General features: G+C 41.9%; 1 protein-coding gene across 5 annotated transcripts in view; it reads left to right on the forward strand.

Moving 5' to 3' along the window:
• The window catches only part of ZMIZ1 (zinc finger MIZ-type containing 1), a 430,799-nt gene that overhangs the window by 250,622 nt on the left and 164,470 nt on the right, over positions 1-15,707 (forward strand). For all 5 annotated transcript variants that reach the window (XM_032231512.1, XM_032231507.1, XM_032231509.1 and 2 more), the window contains exon 5: positions 14,723-14,833. The gene's annotated coding sequence lies outside the window, so the exon portion shown is untranslated. The remainder of the gene's footprint in view (positions 1-14,722; positions 14,834-15,707) is intronic.

Below are 15,707 nucleotides of genomic sequence, written 5' to 3' on the forward strand. Positions count from 1 at the left end.
CCTCCCTCTTTTGCTCTCTCTCCATATTTCTCTCTGTCTCTCTCCCTATCTCTCTCTTCTCCTCCTCCCTCCCTCTCTTTTGCTCTCCCTTCCTCTCTTTCACTTCTCCCTCCCTTTCTCTCTCTCTCTCTCTGTGTCTCTCTCCCTATCTCTCTCTTCTCTCTCTCCCTTCTCTCTCCCTCTTTCTCTCTCCCTCTCCCCCTCTCTTTCTCTCCCTGTCTCTCTCTCACTTTCTCTCTCTCTCTCTCTCTGTGCCTCTCTTTCTCTCCCCTCTCTCCTCCCCCTCTCTCCCTCTCCCTGTCTCTCTTTCTCTCTCTCGCTCCCCCTCCCCCTCTCCCCCTCTCATTTTCTCTCTGTCTCTCTCTTTGTCTCTCCCTCCTCCCTCCTTTCTGTGACACACACACACACACACACACACACACACACACACACACTCTTTCTCTCCTCCAGGCCTATGAGGCTGCATCACCCTCCTGCCAGAAGAGAGCTTTGTCTGTCTGTCTGTCTCTCTCTCTCTCTCTCTCTCTGTGTGTGTGTGTGTCCTACTATTTTAAAGTCACGGATGATGGAGGAAGGAGGGCACAAGGGAGAAAAGTAGGAAGCTACCCAGCTTGGGAAAGGCTTTTCACAGCCCAGCATGACTGCCCTCACTCACAGTTCAAGTCTCAATGAATTAAATAAATCCATACATACACAGACCCATGAGATGGTCTGTGCAGGCAGCAAGCAAGCTTTGAAACCCAGATAGCCGGCTGACTGGCTGGCTGGTTATCGGAATCGGAAGATGATAGAAACCCTTATGGGGATCTCGCTCTTTGCCCGTTTGTCGAGTGAAAAATAGAAAAACACATTTCTCTTTTTCTGTTTCATCTTTCTTGGGCTGTCCAAGCTCCAAGCCAACTGGGGTAGAGGCTTGTGATAAATACATTTTTTTTAAAATCAATCGTCCCCCCCTTTCCTCATCCAACTCTGAGGTTGGCAAACATCCCAAATTAGATCATCTGACCATGGAGATGCTGCAGCAGTTATAAGTGTGAAAAACAGTCATAAGTCACTTGTTTCAATGTCATCGTAACTGCGAACAGTCACGAAACAAACTGTTATAAGTTAAGGACTATATGTATTTTCTGTCTACTCTCTTGGTGGCAAGATAATTATTTTTTTACCTGGGACCCACTGAGATTTAAATCTCTGGCAATTCCTCAGATTTTGAATTAGGCTCTGGTCCTTCCTGAAAAATATTAGATAGATAGATAGATAGATAGATAGATAGATAGATAGATAGATGGATGGATGGATGGATGGATGGATGGATGGATGGATGGATGGATGGATGGATGGATGGATGGATGATATAGATAGACGGATGAGAGGTAGATAAAGATGATATAGACAGACAGATAAATAGAAAACAGATGACAGATAGATGAAATGGATGGATGGATGGACGGGCGGACGGACAAATCCAAACCTGATACACCATTAAAGATTTATACACAAATCTATTCACTCAGCTATGTTTATCATAGCTCAGAAATACAGGTGCAGAAATTATTCTGGTACCACTCGTTCAATTGTTTCTGGTTTGTTTGTTTGTTTGTTTAATTGTATTGATTAATCCCTGAAGGTTATTTATTTATTCTCTTGTTTGTTTCAGTGATCTCTTTCCCATAATAAAGCAAAGGAATATAATTACAAGTAAGAGGTAGAAAGCAAGGATATTTAAACGAGCTAGAAAATAACTGCAATGAAATTAACGATGAAATGAATTCGATTTGATCTTAAGACAATTGATGAGTGCTTGGATTTAACTTCCTTTTTTCTAAAAAAAAAAACCACTTTAATTCAACTTTATTATAGTTAATGGCTATAGAGGTGGTTCCCGACTTACAGCAGTCCATTTAGTGACCATTCAAAGTTACAACGGCACAGAAAAAATGGATTTATGATTATTTTTCAGATTTATGGCTGTTGCAATAACCCAAAGGTCGCATGATCAAAATTCAGAAACTTGGCAACTGACTCATATTTGTGACGGTTGCAGTGTCCTGGGGTCATAGGAAAAGTATTTGCAACCTTCTAACAAGTAAAGGCAATGGGGAAGCCTGATTCACTTAACAACCATGTTACTTGCTTAACAACTGCAATGATTCACAACCACTGTGGCCAGAAAGGTCGTAAAATGAGGCAAAACTCATTTAACAAATGTCTCCCTTAACAACATATTTTTAGGCTCAATTGCAGTAGTAAGTTGAGGATCACCTATACAGGTAGTCCTTGACTTACGACCACAGTTGAGACGAAAATATCTGCTGTTAAGGAAGAGAGTGGTTAGAGTGAATTTTGCCCCATCTTACGATATCTCTTGCCACAGTGGTTAAGTGAATTGCGGCAATTGATAAGCTAGCCACCCGGTTGTTAAGTGAATCAGGCTTCCCCCTTAATATTGCTTGTCAAAAGGGGATCACATGACCTTGGGACACAGCAACGGTCATAAGTATGAACTAGTTGCCAAGCATCTGAATTTTGATCATGTGATCATGGAGAAGCTGCAGCGGTGTGAAAAACAGCCACAAGTCACTATTTTTCAGTGCCGTTGTAACTTTGAACGATCACTAAATGAATTGTCGTAAGTGAAGGACTACCTGTTGATGACCAATATTCAGGCTCTCCTGCCCTGGAATATCAAACAGATTTATTTTTTTTACATATCTTACAGGCAGGAAGGATCAGAACTAGGGGGGTAAGAATCGAATTCCTGGAGCAAAAAAAGAGTTGGGGTGGGTTGTTGTTGGGTTGTTTTCTTTTTTTCGAGTTGTTCTCTGTCTTTGGACTTCAGGCAGGGTGTTTAATGGATTTTAAGGATTCTGTCTCCAGTGCAGCTGAAGGGCACAGGGCTGGACAAAGCTGGAATAGAGATCAGCTTTTCAAAATTCAATTTCGGTACAGTTCAGTTTTGAAATTAAATCTTCATTCTCTTCCAATGGAGTAGAATGTCGGAATCATATGAGTGGGGTGGGAGTGGATGGGACGGGATGGGAAAGGAAAGGAAAGGAAAATAGAATAGAATAGAACAGAACAGAACAGAACATAGAGTAGAGTAGAGTAGAGTAGAGTAGAGTAGAATAGAATGTCGTGTAGAATGGAAGGAAGTAGGGTGGAGTAGAGTAGGATAGGATAGAATAGGATAGGATAGGATGTATTGTAGAATGAAATTGAATAGAGTAGAGTAGAACAGAGCAGAACAGAGTAGAGTAAGGTAGGGTAGAATGTGTTGTAGAATGGAATGGAATAGAGTGGAGTGGAAGAGAATAGAAGAGTAGAGTAGAAGAGAAGAATAGAACAGAACAGAATAGAATAGAATAGAATGTATTGTAGAATGAAATTGAGTAGAGTAGAACAGAGCAGAGCAGAACAGGGTAGGGTAGGGTAGAATGTATTGTAGAATGGAATGGAGTAGAGCGGAGTGGAAGAGAATAGAATAGAAGAATAGAGTAGAAGAGAAGAATAGAATAGAATAGAATAGAATGTACTGTAAAATGGAATGGAATTGAGTAGAGTAGAACAGAGCAGAGCACGGTAGGGTAGAATGTATTGTAGAATGGAATGGAGTAGAGTGGAGCGAAGTGGAATGGAATAGAAAAGAACAGAACGTTTCCTTCCTTCCTCCTTTTCATTCTTTCAGTCTTTTCTTCCTTTCCTTCCTTCCTTTCTCCCCCCCCCCCCGTCTCTCCTTTCTTTTCTTTCTGCCTAGCAGATGCACATTAAATTATACAAGCTGTCAGTCTCCCGTGTGGTATTGAGTCTCGACATTAACGCTGTTTGATCGAGCGGCCCTCTCCGCCACCATCTCTGAAAAGAGGCCTTTTTGAGCATGGCTGTCACGGAGAACCGAGTGCGGCTCCTTAGCTTTCTCTTTGACGGCGCTGGGGGGGGAGGGGGGGAAAGATGGCAGCGAAGAGGGAGATAGTTAATCAATAATCACAAGGTCAGCAGACGATGTCAGCTTCGGTGGCCCCTGTTAGGAAGCAGAAGCAAAAGGATTTGTAGGGACTTGTAAAGGCTTAAAAACGCACACAGAGACACACACCCCCGCCAGCTCCGTGTCAGGGAAGCACAAGAGCCGCCTCAGCGTCAATAGAAGAGAGTCCTCTACTGGCAGGTTGCAGAACAGCGTTCTTGAAATGAAAAGGACAACTTTGCCTTCCAAACGTCGGTGATGCTTTTTGTTAAACCTTTATCGGAATAGAGCTAGAAGGGACCTTGGAGGTCTTCTAGTCCAACCCCCTGCTTGAGCAGGAGACCCTGTATCATTTCAGACAAGTGGCTGTCCAGTCTCTTCTTAGAAACCTCCAGTGGTGAAGCACCTACATCCTACAACTTCTGAAAGTGTTCCACTGGATAATTGTTCTCACTGTTAGGAAGTTTCTCCTTAATTCCAGGTGACTTCTCTCCTTGTTCAGTTTCTATCTATTGTTTCTTGTCTTGCCTTCTCTGGTGCTTTGGAAAATAAGTTAACCCCCTCCTCTTTGTGGCAGCTTCTCAAATACTGGAAGATTGCTATCATGTCCCCCTAGCCCTTCTTTTCTCTAGACTGGCCATATCCAGTTCCTGCAACCCTTCTTCATGTTTTGGTCTCCAGGCCTTTTCATCTTCTTTGTTGCTAGAATAATAGAAAGTGTGGCAGGCCAAGGATCCAAAAGAAAACATGGCTGCAGGCCTGACACTCTGCACATTTTCCCAAACCTCAACATCTTTTATTTTATTTTTTTGTAATGTGATTTAGAGAAAATGCTTTGGATTTTGTCACCTTCTTTGGTTTTCTTCTCTAGTATTTTGACGTCTCTGGTAAATAAAAGTTTGAGTTTATTTCATTTTCATTTGAGTTTTATTTCATTTGTATGCCGCCCTTTTCCCTGAAGGGACTCAGGGCGGCTCACAACTCAAGGGAAGGGGGATACAGACAGTTAACAACAACACAAAAACAATACATAGTTAAAACGCAACAATCATACCATTCGAGATAGTTTGCATTTGGCAAGGCAGCTCAAAAAAATGCCTGCATTTTCTTTCTAAAGCGGAGGGACGGTTATGAGAGAGCTTTTCATAAAGTAGCCATACCGTACATCACTTGGGAAATTCATGTCCATGGGCCTGATGGCTTGCTTTGAGTCACATTTTGTAAGTCCCCGAGGTGTGTGTTTTTATGCATTATTAACTTTTGAGTGAAGAGTCTCAGAGATAACATAAGGCTCCAAAATAACTTAAAGCTGCATTTCAAACTTTGATTATTATTATTCTTCACTAAACATGAAACTCAAGTCAACTGAACATTTAAAATGTGTCACAAATACCATTGACTGGTGCTAATGGTTGATACGAGTTGCTGCCAGCGTCTTGGGTATCAACCAAGTACTTTCTTAAAATGTATGATGTTCCGAGCAGTGCAGTTTTTTGCAGTGTTATTGCAGGAAGCGGCAATTTCTTGATGTGTTTTGTAAAATTCTTGGACATGGTGCCAAGTGCCCCGATGACAATGGGTATCACTCAGGGGTGGGTTGCTGCCAGCGTTACTGGCGGTTTGCTCCGCATCCGTGCACAGTTGCTTATAAATTGTTCTGCGCATGCACAGAACATTAAAAAGGATTAAAACCATGCTGGCAGTGACATGGGCAACCGGGGAACCTGTTTGGGGCCATGACCAGCCTGCCTTTCCGACCAGTTCAGCAACCCAGTCACAATTTCCACTACCAGTTTGCCTGAACTGGTAGCAACCCACCTCTGGTATCACTGTTACATGTTTCATCCACAACTGTGTAGTTTCGATGGCCAGGTTGTGATATTTAGTGATTTTTTTTCCAGTTCTTTCTCTTCGACTCCGGCGTCTCTTGGTACAGCGATATCAATAAATTGTACATTTCGCCCCTTTACAACCGTGATATCTGGCGTGTTGTGCTCTAAATGACGATCTGTTTGTATTCGAAACTCCCACATCATCTTCACTGTCTCATTTTCAGTAATTTTTTCCACTTTATGTTCCCATGAATTTTCGGATACAGATAGGGGATATTTTTTAACATAACGACCAGTGGTTTAATTTAGCAACTCAGTCGTGACTAGCTTTGTAATCAGTTTGCACGATTTTACTCACATATTAAGTGTGAAACGGTTTCAACTTTGTCGTTGCAAAGTCGGCAGTTTGGATTGTGGGTGGATTTTTGTATCTTCGCTTTCATGGCATTAGTTTGTAGTGCTTGTTCTTGAGCAGCCAGTATTAAACCTTCCGTTTCTTTCTTTAGGGTTCCTCTCTTAAGCCATGTCCATGTCAAGTTGTCATCACATTTCCCTTCAGTGTTTCTCAAGCCCTGTCCCTCTATTATTATTATTTTAAGAAGAGTTTTTTCTTGCTGGTGCCTCTGTCCTGGCAGGAAATATCTAGCAAGGCTTTCCAGGAAACAGGTAGAATTAATTTCCTTTCGCCTTTAACTGCTATCTATCTATCTATCTATCTATCTATCTATCTATCTATCTATCTATCTATCTATCTATCTATCTATCTATCTATCTTTATATATCTATATCTATATCTATATCTATATCTATATCTATATCTATATCTATATCTATATCTATATCTATATCTATATCTATATCTATATCTATATCTATATCTATATCTATATCTATATCTATATCTATATCTATATCTATATCTATATCTATATCTAGTCTTCGACTTACAACAGTTCATTTAGTGACCATTCAAAGTTACAAGGGCATTGAAAAAAGTGAGTTAGGACCATTTTTCACACTTACGACCATTGCAGCATCGCCACAGCCACGTGAGCCAAATTGGGCTATTTGGGAACTAATTCATCTTTATGACGGTTGCCATGGTGTCCAGGTATCATGGGTTCACATTTTTCACCCATTTGACAAAGTCGGATCTGGGGAGCCAGATTCACTTAACAGCCGCGTTACTTAACCACTGCAGTGATTTGTTTTCACAGCTGTGTTTACAAGAAAAGTTGTAAAATGTGGCAAAACACACTTAATAAGCGTCTTGCTCAGTGACAAAAATGTTGGGCTCAATTGCGGTTATTAGTGTCCTTCCTATGTGGAGAGCTACCTATGTGTCCTTCCTGGCTAGTGTCCAAATATCATAAAATAAAATATATATTTCGTAATAAAATGTCCTACCTCATTCTTTGCACCGTACCTATTTTACAGTGGAAAGTGTTGCTTGTTTTTATTTTATTTTTTTAAACCTCCTGGTTAGATCCATGCTACAGAGGGTGTATCTGTTGCACCCCACCATTTGCTGTAAAGTGGCTTTTTCCTGATTATTTAACTAATTAATTAGTTGGTGCAGTTGCCACCCATCTTGTTTGTATCCTAGCTTAGTATTTAATCAAAGCTTCTCATTAAATAGCAATTGTGTGTCTCCTGCATATAGAGATGCGGAATAACTGCCTCTGTTTGGTGGGATTGTCGAAAGATTGTCGGAGATTTCTAGACACCATGTTATTTCCTTTAAAAAAAAAGATACTGATAACAGACTGCAGAATAACGAAGTTGGAGCGGACTTTGGAGGTCTTCTAGTCCAACCTAGAGAAGTTAAGGAGAGCGAGGAAGCCACTGAACATTTTCCCATTGTTACTCTTTAAAACATAAAGGACGTGGTGGCTAGGTGGCTAAGACGCTGAGCTTGTTGATCAGAAAGGTCGGCAGTTTGGCGGTTCGAATCCCTAGTGCCACGTAATGGAGTGAGCTCCCGTTACTTGTCCCAGCTTCTGCCAACCTAGCACTTCGAAAGCACATAAAAAAGGGAAGTAGAAAAATAGGAACCACGGTTGGTGGGATGGTGTCAGCATTCCAAGCACCTTCAACATTTAGTCATGCCGGCCACATGACCATAGAGACATCTTCGGACGGAACGACTAACACATATGTGCGAGGAGAACCTTTACCTTCACCTTACTCTTTAAAACACAGTTGCATATGATACACTTTTAATCCCTCTGGGCTGGAGATTCATATAAACCCCAGGAAGCAAATGAGGAAATCATTAATTTAATTGTTATCATTTACCGGGGATGAGAGTTATGTGGTTACCATCTTTTGTTCTAGATTGTGAACTGCCAAAAGTGCCTGGTTTGATTACAGCAGTGTGCAAATAAATGAGTATGATGAAAATAAACCAATAACCAGGTTTTCGATACCGTAAATGAAATATTAAATCTAAGCAAAGAAGGGAAGGAAGAAGACATGATATTGAACTAGGATTGGGTTTCAACAAGCCGTAACATTTCTTTAGAGGGTTGGAAGGGATCTTGGAGGTCTTCTAGTCCAACCCCCTGCTTAGGCAGGAAACCCTACACCACTTCAGACAAATGATTGTGCAACATCTTCTTAAAAACTTCCAGTGTTGGAACATTCACAACTTCTGGAGGCAAGTTGTCCCACTGATTAATTGTTCTCACTGTCAAGAAATTTCTCCTTGGTTGTAAGTTGCTTCTCTCCTGATTAGTTTTCACCCATTGCTTCTTGTCCTACCCTCAGGTTCTTTGGAGAATAGCTTGACTCCCTCTTCTTTGTGGCAACCCCTGAGATATTGGAACACTGCTATCATGTCTCCCCTAGTCCTTCTTTTCATTAGACTAGACATACCCAGTGCCTGCAACCGTTCTTCATATGTTTTAGCCTCTGGTCCCCTAATCATTTTTGGTGCTCTTCTCTGCACTCTTTCTAGAGTCTCCACATCTTTTTTACATCGTGGCGACCAAAACTGAATGCAGTATTCCAAGTGTGGCTTTCCCAAGGTGTTATAAAGTAGTATTAACACTTCATGTGATCTTGATTCTATTCCTCGGTTTATGCAGCCTAGAACTGTGTTGGCTTTTTTGGCAGTTGCTGCACATGGTTGGCTCATATTTAAATGGTTGTCCACTAGGATTCTAAGATCCCTCTCACAGTTACTACTATTGAGCAAGGTACCACATATACTGTACCTGTGCATTTTGTTTTTCTTGCCTAAATGTAGAACTTGGGACGATACATCCATAGGATTGTTCATTGTCAGTCTTCCGAAATGCCCCCCCCCCGCCCCCAGATCTCCCACTGTCTCTAATAGTGGCTTATTAATTTGTTTATTACGTTTATACGGAGCCTTTCCTTTGGGGGAGGGGAGGCAGGCATTTGCCGAGTGCCCTTTTCTTTTTTCCTCCTCCTCCTAACGACAGCTTAGATAATAACTGTAGTTACGGCCACCCCAGGGGTATTCCCGAACGCCGCATTTAAAATTAGTTTTCGGTCAGGATGCACGGTTCTCCCAGGGTGCTAATTTTGTCCTTTTGAAATCTGCAGTCTTTTTCACCCCTTCCACCTTCTCCCCACAGGAGTTTGCGTTTAGCGCGTGGAGACGAAATAAGAGGATTTGAGAATGTGGTTTGAGAGGTGTCTTGGTTACCTCTGCCCTCTGTGGTGTATTTCCTCTGCCGAAAGGCTCCCGAGCATCGGGGGGGGGGGGAAATCCTTCCCGAGCTTGAGAAAATTGATCATAATGTATGTGGTCCTCTTACTTTTACCTTTTTGAATTTCGAATGCACACCTGTGCACCTGATGCTCCTCCATGTCTTACTGTTGGAAGAAATGTCCTTCTGAGTTCAGTTCCAAGTGGGGAAAAAGACACTGGAAACATGGAGGCTGCTTGGAAAGATGGTTTAATAGTGGACAGAATCACATGCCTTGAGCTCCTGAACAGAAAAGGGGGATCACATGCTTCCAGTTGTTGGGTGAAGAAAGAAAAGAGGCAGAGATGCTGAAAGCTCCTGATTTTATGCCCTCTCTGGCCTTTGATCTTGATCTTGTATTCTGATTGGTTGTCAGACTCCCATGAGGTTAAGCAGGGGCACTTCCCTAGGTTGTGTTTTGAGTCCAGGTTTGGTTGAGCATTGCTTCTTTCCAGGTGTGGCACGACAAAACAGCGCTCGACTAAAGCGCGCCCGATTAAACCGTGTCGCTGACGTCATCAACAGGGCGACAACAGCAAGCGTGGAGAAAGAAGGGCGCTTTAAATAGCGCTTTGAAAGCAAGCCGATTCAAGTTAAGGTAAGGGTTAGGTTTAGGGTTAGCTTTAGGGTTAGCTTTAGGGTTAGGTTAAGGGTTAGGGTTAGGTTTAGGGTTAGGTTAAGGGTTAGGGTTAGGGTTAGGTTTAGGGTTAGGTTAAGGGTTAGGATTAGGTTTAGCGTTAGGTTAAGGGTTAGGTTTTGGGTTAGGTTTAGGGTTAGGTTAAGGGTTAGGTTTAGGGTTAGGTTTAGGATTAGGCTTAGGTGTTAATTTTAGGTTTAGCGTTTACAGCGTGCTTTTTTCTCCGCGCTGTTGTCATGCTGTGATGGCGTCAGCTACGCGGTTTCGTCGAGCGCCCTTTAGTCGAACGCGGTTTTGTGGTGGAACCCTTTCCAGGTGCCCTGTTGTGAGAAGGGTAAAGGGCTAATACTGTCATGCCTTAATCCCATCACCCTGGAGCTGAAGAGGGAGATCTTTGTTATGTGAAATAGATTGACTCAGGCCTTTTAATGGGCCATTGACAAAGGTGGGAGCTATTAAGAGTGATTCTGTTTCCTGCCATTTCTTATCCAGGGAAATGTAATATTCTGCCTTTTCAATATTTCCCCAAAAATTTCATTTTTCTAGGAGAGGGGTGGGTGCTAACTTCTGACATTACGACTTGTGAGTGTTCTGAACAGGCCTTCACAGAAGCAAGAAACAGATTCCTCGCAAAGAAAACCCCCTCTTTATTTACCCCTTGGGAATGAACTGAATTCACCAACAGAAAATCCAGGCAAGAGTTCTGGGAGGAATTAACTGAAGCCATAGTTCTTATCAGCTTGTTATGATAAATGCAAGGCTGTGAGCTTCCAGCCAGAAGGCTGCAAATTAAGTCAGAGAACTAGAGAAACCTCAGTTCTGGCAAGGCAGTCTTTGTCGCACAAAACACACAAGGACCAACTTTCCAGAAATGCGAATAGTTGTCTGCAACAACCAAACCACTCCCCTTTCCTCCTATTTATTCCCCAGCCTGGGAGGGGCCATTCAGCATCCACATTTGTTTTGCTTCCTGAGCCGACTCCTTGTCCTCCGTTGTTCTCCTCTCCTATCTGCTCTGCGCTTATGTGCCTCTGGAACAGGCCCCAGCTGCTCTTCCTCCTCACTCATCTCAGAATCCAAAGGCAGCTGCCTCTCTGGCTGGGAAATTCTGGACGGCCCTGGCTCTATCTCTGCATCTGATGCTGAGCATCCATCGGAGCCTTCCCAAGGCTCCAGAACTGGCCCAAGTTCTTCCCCAACCTCCTCATCGTCCGAGTCTGGCAGACCACAACAGCGAGGCAGACCTTTCTGATTGTCCTGCTGAAAAATCCTAGTTCAGTCAAAAAACCTTTGCAAGTAAAAAGCACCAAGAACACCAAAATTCAAGGTCAGCTGCAGTATGCATGAACGCACCGGCTGGTTGATTTTTGGCCTCCAGAGGGCCGGGGGATGCCAATTCCCCCCTCCCTGGGCTTCAAGAAAACCTGCGGAGGGCGAAAAACGGGCCTACCAGAAGTTTGGAAACAGGCCATTTCCGGCTTCCAGAAGGACTCCAGGAGATGGGGGAGGCTGTTTTTTGCCCTCCCCAGGTTTCAGGAGGGCAAGAGGGTTGTACGCACATACGTGGGGGTGGGGGTGGGGCAGCGGAGGGGTTGTGGGTGCATGTGCGAGGAGGCGCATCGGGGGATTGAATTATGGGTGTGGGCACGTGCATGCACACTTTTGGCACCTGAGCCAAAAAAGGTTAGCCATCACTGGTCTAGAGTTCTCCAGAAGCAGCTTTTGCCTTCTATTATTTTATAATGTTCATTTCCACTGAGCAATTAACATGCATATCTTTTTTTGTTGCTGCTGCTGAATTGGTTACTTGTGTCTGTTAAAACCATCAAAGGGCTCGGAGTCTTTGCCTGATCCTTAATAATTAATTTTAAGATCTATTTGAGGATCCCAGAAACAAACCTATGGGTGAACACACATTTTATAAGGTCTAAATCAACCGGTATTAAACCACAAAGAAGAAAATTGAATTGTGGTGTCCTTGGTGCTCTCTGAGCTTCGTTGTTTCCTTGCAGATGTTTCATTACCTAACTAGGTAACATCATCAGTGCTAGTAAGGGAGTAGGGTTTTCTCTCCTTTTTATATATAGGTCGTCCACGACTTACAACAGTTTCTTTAGTGACCGTTCAAAGTTACAGTGACACTGAAGGAGGGACTTATGACCATTTTTCACCTTTACCACCATTGCAGCATCCCCACGTTCATGTGATCAAGATTCAGACTACTTGGCAACTGACTCATATTTATGACCGTTGCAGTGTTCTGGGGTCACGTAATCCCCTTTTGTGACCTTCTGACAATCAATGGGAAATCTAGATTCACTTAAGAACTGTGTTAATAACTTAACACCTACGGTGATTCACTTAACAACGGGTGCAAGAAAGGTAATAAAACAGAGTAAAAGTCACTCAACAAATGTCTCACTTAGCAACAGAAATTTTGGGCTCAATTGTGATCATAAGTCGAAGATTACCTGACAGGCTTGCCCTGAGATGTTCTTAGACTTATATGCTGCTTCCCAGTGCTTTACAGCCCTCTCTAAGCGGTTAACAGAGTCAGCCTATTGCCCCCAACAATCTGGGTCTTCATTTTATTCACCTCAGAAGGATAGAAGGTTGAGTCAACCTTGAGCCTGGTGAGATTTGAACTGTCAGTTCTTGGTAGTTCATTAATTAAGCTGTTGTGTGTGTTGTTCGGTTGTTTGTCTGAGTCAATTGTCTGTTATGTGCTGTGCTGTTCAGTTGTTTGTCTGAGTCAATAGTTCCTTGACTGGGGTATTGTTTACTTCCTGATTCTTGGTTTAGTTTCAGAGTAAGGTTGGTGTGAATAGCTGGAGAGGAAATATTTTGATCTTTATGCATTTTCCCTTTTTGGCTCTTTGAGTTTCCCTTCTGAATGGTATGCAGATGTTGTTTATCTCCCTGTGTCCGTTGATGGCTGACGTCTCTTAAAGGCTGGGTTTCTATGAATTCTCCAGCATTCCTGAAGCTTAAGTAAAAAGCTTTACGCTGCAACTACAATTAAGAATTGCTCGCCTGTACTGAGGAACGATTCCGAAATTAAGAATTAAACAAGGCACCTTTTTTTGTTTGTTTCACAAAGCATCGCAATCCACGGACAGCCTTGCTTTATGAAACCCACTTGTGTCTGAAAGGGGGAATGAGGAGGAGGGCTGTCTACGTGCGAGGCCCCTCATCCCCAGAGCGAAATTCCTTTCTCTGCAATCTAATCCGTCAGGGAGCCATGGAGGAAGCGCTATCAGAGCGGCCTCCAGACAGCCTTGGTGGGGAGGAGGAGGGGGAGATGGTGTGTGTGTGTGTGTGTGTGTGTGTGTGTGTGTGTGTGTGTGTGTTTCTGCATGTGCAGGATGCACTGCCTGGCAGCATGGATCCTTCTCAGACCTCCTCCATCCAGTGAATTATACATGAGGCTCCAGCCTATCGGAGGAAAAGGTTAATGTGAACAGCGCCGATGATGCTTGGTAGCTTAGCTTAGGGAAAGTTGCACTCGGTTGCAGGGTGTGTGTGTTTTCCACGCGTAGCATCCCAGCTAGACCTTTGGGGCTTCCCAGCGAATTATGTAGGAAAAGAGCTTTTTACTGGTAAGGATAATAAAAATCTAAAACACAAAGCTGTTAACATTGTGCTTAGGAGCTCGACAATCCACAGTTCAAAGGTGGCTCTCTATACTTCTAGGGTGAGAAAGAGGGATGGCTCGTTTTTATTTTCTTTATTTACTTATTTCCTATCGTGCCTTTCTTATTTTTTTATAACTAGCTCAAGGTGGCAAATACACAAAATAAAGTCCTCCTGCCCTCCTATATTTTCCCACCACAACCCAGTGAGCTGGTTTGGGTTGAGAGAGAGAATTGGCCCAAAGTCACCCAGCTGGCTTTCATGGCTAAGGTGGGACTAGAACTCCGTCTCCTAGTCAGGCACAATTGTTAAGTGAATCAAACTTTCCCCCATTGACTTTACTTATTGGAAGCTGGCTAGGGCGGTTGCAATCATATGCACCTGTTTAATTTCAGTCTATGTGTTATATGAACGTTGATTTAAGCTTAATTCAGGTTAATTCAGTTTAATTCAAGTAGAATTAAAATTATCTTTGTGTGCATGAGAAGACAGTTCTTCATGTATGGCTCCAATGGGATTTCACAATGTACAGAGTTAACTATACATTGTACATGGGATTTATTATATGAATGTTTTTCTCAAAGTTTCATCCTATAAAAAGGCTTCTTGTCACCAATCTAGTTTTGGGTTAGGGAAGAGATACAAGGAGAAAGAAAACCGTTTTAGGGTGAAATTGAGAAAGATGATATTATAATGTCCGGAAGATTTTAGGCTCAAATTGGGGAAAGACACTCTTCCCAAAATATAAAATATACTTAGTATAATTAGATTATTGCTCTGGTTACTTATGAAATAGATAAAAGGGACAAAACTTTCCCGTAAAGCAGTGGTAACATTCGAGATTTTAATCACATTAGACTTTGCAGAATTGTAACACTTGTCCATTAGTGATTAATTTTGCTTTTTTCTGTTTTTATTATTTTATTTTCGTATCTTACAGCTTGAGGGATTTTAATGGCTTTCAGGTAGAACTGAAGTGGAGACAATCGCAATGAATTCTATGGACAGACACATACAGCAAACTAATGACCGACTGCAGTGCATAAAACAGGTAAATTAAAGATATCTCATTGTGGTGGGGAGGAATTGGAGCTCCCAAACAGTTACAGGGAGTTTGTGTTGAATCCCTTATTGTGGTAGCAGTTCTCAGATACATTTCCACTTCTTCCTCCCCCCCCCCAAAAAAAACACCTTGCCACCATAATATATATAAATATATATTATATATAAATTAAGAAGAGAAATGTTATAATAATAGATATGTGAAGTTGAGTACATGTGTGTGTGTGTGTGTGTGTGTGTATGTATGTATGTATGTATGTGTGTGTGTGTGTATATATATATATATATATATATATATATATATATATATATACATACATACATACATATATACATACATACATACATATACATACGTTTGTTATATTTATGCTGATAAATAAATAAAGGGAGACTAGTATAGATCTATTTCAAGCTATTTAGCTCTCATCAGCTAGCCATACCCAAGTTTTTGGCTAGCTGATGAGAGCTAAATAGCTTGAAATAGATCTATACTAGTCTCCCTTTATTTATTTATCAGCATAAATATAACAAATGTAACAAAAAAGGCAACAGTAAAAAATATTGGGTTTCTGTCTGGATGGACTCTTGTGACGAGCCTAATGACAGAGAGTGGAAGTGTGACCTTCCTCCCATACTTGGGCATACCAGGGGTTGTGACTTTAAGTATATACATATACATATATATACACATACATACACACATACATATATATATATAGTACTCAACTTCACATATCCATTATTATAACATTTCTCTTCTTAATTTATTTAACTTTATAGTACATTATTTTCATATTTATTCTCTAAACATTGATAAAAGAGCTCCCATATGTTATAATAGATTCTTCCTTTCCTTTAAT

The sequence above is a fragment of the Thamnophis elegans genome, chromosome 15, assembly GCF_009769535.1.
Source record: "Thamnophis elegans isolate rThaEle1 chromosome 15, rThaEle1.pri, whole genome shotgun sequence".
Classification (NCBI taxonomy): Eukaryota; Metazoa; Chordata; class Lepidosauria; order Squamata; family Colubridae; genus Thamnophis; species Thamnophis elegans.